A 4,136-nucleotide genomic window follows, 5' to 3' on the forward strand; every position below is an offset into this window, starting at 1 on the left:
GTTGGGGGAAATTAGTAACATTAATCAAAGTTAGAATTAGGTGGGGAGGGAGATATTTAATCTTATTTCATAGGGAAATGGACAGCTTAAATGAACACACTTGTTACTGTGAAATGAATTAGTGGTGTTTACCACTGCAGCTGCCTCCGCGTTGAGTACCATCCAAGTCACCCAACCCCCTTTCCTGCCCTAAACACACAACACTCTGAAACAGCCTAAAATAGTGTCCAGTGGGACAAGTGTATAGAATGGCATAGGGTCCCCTAAATGAGAGTTCAGTGTTCTATTCATTGCATAATATAAAGAATAAATCATGTGTAAATGTACACTCAGTTGGAAGCCTAGTGTTGTTAAAATGAAACAGGACTAAATGTAATGATCACAGCAAGCTGGCATTCAGGGCACTGGAAAAAATATAGAGAAGGGCATTCTCCACTCTGCTTTGTGTGTCACCTCACTGTATTAGGATCTTGTAGAATAAATAACACCTTAGAAAGGAACTCAGAACACAACAGCTCTCAGAAAACACTCGCTGTATCTCCAATGCACTCTGCATAATGCATTTAGTGTCCTATGGACACACCACCCAATTACAGTAACAGGAAAACAGCAAATGCTCGCCTGAAATAGGGTTTCTGGAATCGAGGCCGCGGCTTACTTTATTCTTTCAGGCCCTTGTTATCTAAAGCTTGCCTGGATTAGCTACATTAGAATCTGTGTTAAAATAGAGGCTACAGTGGTGGCTATCTATTGAGCAAGCGGGGTCACAAATCAACCATGGGAAACAATCTTCTAAAAGGGGGATTGATAAAAGTTTACCAACTGACATGCAATCAGGAGGCATCTGGTACACATTTTACTGACTCATTTGGAGCACACTGCGCCTTCTCTGGTCCTCCTCATGGGCAGCCAGGGTCAGGCTGAAACCTAGTACAGGTCTCCCCCATCGCCCTCAGTGTCTTTACCCACACTCCTTGCCCCTTTGTAACACTCTGAGTTTGCCTTCTTGAAATTTTTAGAATACCTCCAGGAATAAAACTCCTGCCAATTATCACGAAATTTCCAGGTGAGATGGTTTTCCTCCTACCAAACGTTAAATAAAGTAAGCAAAAAGAGCAGACTCTGAGCAGCCCCAACCATCTCTGCCGGCCTTCCTCGGGTAAGCACGTCTGCTGACCCTTGAGAATCCAGTTCTTTCTTCCTTTGGGCCCTTCCCTACTGTCACCCCCATCACTTTGGATCATGCTCAAAAAATTTGATGAAAAAGAAAATGTGTCCAACTGCATCCAGTTGAAAACATCAGTTATTAAAGGTATTAATAACCAGTTGATAGAGCAGTTTCCAGGCACTGAACCATGGCTTAATCAAACCATGCCCAAGAAAGATCCGGTCAAGATAGTGCAATGCCAAGAACATATAGAAATCCTTAGAGTAAACAGAGAGTTACTATTTTTTCAACAAAGAGAAGGGCCTTTTTATCCAACTCTAAGGCTACTACACAAATACCCTTTTATCCTGCCATGACAGCAAGTCGATAAAGGACCCATCAAATTCGGGCTCAGTGGAGCAAATATCATGTGTCCAGGCTTAACCTGTCCTGCAGCCAAGCTTTACCCTGCTGCAGCGGGCACGATCGTTGCAATCGTGGCGGAAGGAAAACAGCAGGCCCTCTGTGTTAGAGTTAGGAAGATGTCTGCAGGAGGCATCGAGAAAGTCAACAAAGGGATTGGCACTGAAAATATTCATTACTTCAATGATAGGCCGTGGCATATGAAGACATACAGGTGAGCCTCAGAAGGAAAACACTTGGGCTACATATGGACATTGTGCTGTGCCTGTGTTTGTGTCTGTGTGTGAAGACAATGCCTTTATGGCTATGCTGAATAATTCAGCAAGTGCTACCAAAAAAGTAAAGACTTGGAATAAGAGAAAAAAAAAGAGCAGACTCTTTTCTTCTTAGTCTCCTCCACCCTGCTCACCGACTTGTGCTTTCCAGCCACCGCGTATGAGCCGCACCCTCCACATCCGCCCCGCATCTCCCGTGCAATAGAAGCGCCTTTATAGATAGATGGCACTGACTGCAATTAGTCCTTATATATTTGTGAGACATTCTGACTAATGTCTGCCCTCTCATTAAGTACCATGAGATTGAGACTGTTTTACTCACTATAATATCACCATGTTTTACACAGCACTGTTTTTCGCAGTCTTAGAGTAGGACTCAATAAACACTTGCTAAATGAATGCTCAGTTACACATGATTACTAACCATCACTCCTACATTTCGGTAGAATAGTATCTCGGTCAATAGGTCTATATAATCTTCTTACTTAAATTCAAATTAATTAGTAAAGAATTTTAATTTCTAAACATTTCCCTACCTAAGCAAACCTCACATTAATCCTTTATTCACCAAAGCCAAGCAAGCCATTTGTCTATCCAGTTCTTCTATAGGTCCCCAGAAAGTGAAAAATTTATAAAACCCAGCCACAGAATAGAATTTTGTTGTTGTTGTTAATCCTGACCCAAGGATATTTTTTCCATTGATTTTTTAGAGAGAGTGGAAGGGAGGGAGGGTGGGGGGAGAGAGAGAGACATCGGTGTGAGAGAGACACATCAATTGGTCGCCTCCTGCACGTGCCCCTACCAGGCAGGGGATCAAACCTGAAGCCCAGGCATGTTCCCTTGACCGGGAATCAAACCCGAGATCCTTCTGTATTCAGGCAGATGCTCTAACCGCTGAGCCACACTGGCCAGGACCAAGAATAGATTTTTAAAAATCATGCTATGATTATATTGTTGATCATTTTTGGAACTTGGATTATTAAATGAAACATCTATTTCTATAGCATAATATACTGATGTTTGTCTTTGCCAATGTATTTTAAGTTTGCTTGATAGTAATTGAAATGTATTCTTAAAAACATAGAGAACTTTTGAATAAAGAGGAAATATCAAAGTCATTATGGACCATTAGGTCCTGTTAGGAAATCATCTAGTAAAAGCTTTCAACTTGGATAACCTTTTGAGCGCATTAGAGTTAATAGTTATAAAATATTTCCTCGTACATCTTCCTCGATGTTTCACTGTTAGCTACTTTCAGGAGAATGGAACTTTTCTTTTTGGATTTGCAAGCTATTTGAATAATGAAAGCTAAGATATTTTGAACCAGTAATAAAAAGATGCTATCTCAAATTTTCTGACATGTGAATGACCCTGCTACATAGTCTACGACATAGAACAACAATCTGCTAAATCTGAGTGCAGTTGACCATAATCTCTTGTCAAAGTACTTGATAGGGCAAAAACGAATTCACCCTATGTTGGTGGAAGTGGAGCTGGCTTTGTTGAATAAATGTTGGTCAGTAAGTTACTCATGATTAGCGGGGTTCACTTCCAGGAAAAATGTTGCCACTGCAGAGGAACATAAATGCCTCCTTTTTCTCAGAAAACAACAGCAACAATGAAAACAAGATATCATCTCTGTTTCCATTTTTCAAAGTCATTATGGACCATTATGCCAGAAAACTACAGCCAAATTTAAGTACCAAGTTTTCTGCTCTTTTCCGGTGCCTGTGAGCATTTATTGTATAACTCAGATACTTTGACTATATGCAAACATCAATGAGCTGATTACTTAAGGTCACCTGAAGGGCAGGGCTTGCCTTCCAGGCTGTTGTTTCTGTATAAACCACAAGGCCAACCAAGCACATCCCTCGATCTCAGTAAGGCTCAGGAAATGTTCGCCCCCAAATGAATGAGATTAGATAAGAAAATTCTGTGATTTTTCTAATCTTGCTGTCTTCTAGTTGGAGCCCAAACAAGCAATCATCCGTACCACATTTTTGCTTTCTGATTTAGCTAATAAACCCAGGTGGAATTTGAATTTTTAAAATAAGAAGGCAATTTATCTCCACAGACAGAAACAAAAATGATTTTCAGAGCTTTCAAATTAATACGTGATTATGTTTGGAATCAGGGTCTTAAAAACACCTGTTGTAGTGAGTAGGCATACATTCCATATTTTGAAACCAAGACTACATCATCCTACTTGCTGAATTTCAAAATCAAGCAGCCACGTCAGAACAGCAGCACTTCCCTGGCTTCTATTCAGTGAGCTGTTGGAAGTGCTTTTA

At 40.6% G+C, this 4,136-nt stretch overlaps 1 pseudogene; it reads left to right on the forward strand.

Annotated features, from left to right (window-relative positions):
• Nucleotides 1-1,242: 1,242 nt before the first annotated feature.
• On the forward strand, nt 1,243-1,788 carry LOC107528421 (malignant T-cell-amplified sequence 1-like; annotated as a pseudogene).
• Nucleotides 1,789-4,136: the final 2,348 nt, after the last annotated feature.

This window comes from Miniopterus natalensis, chromosome 4, assembly GCF_054644295.1.
Source record: "Miniopterus natalensis isolate mMinNat1 chromosome 4, mMinNat1.hap1, whole genome shotgun sequence".
NCBI lineage: Eukaryota > Metazoa > Chordata > Mammalia > Chiroptera > Miniopteridae > Miniopterus > Miniopterus natalensis.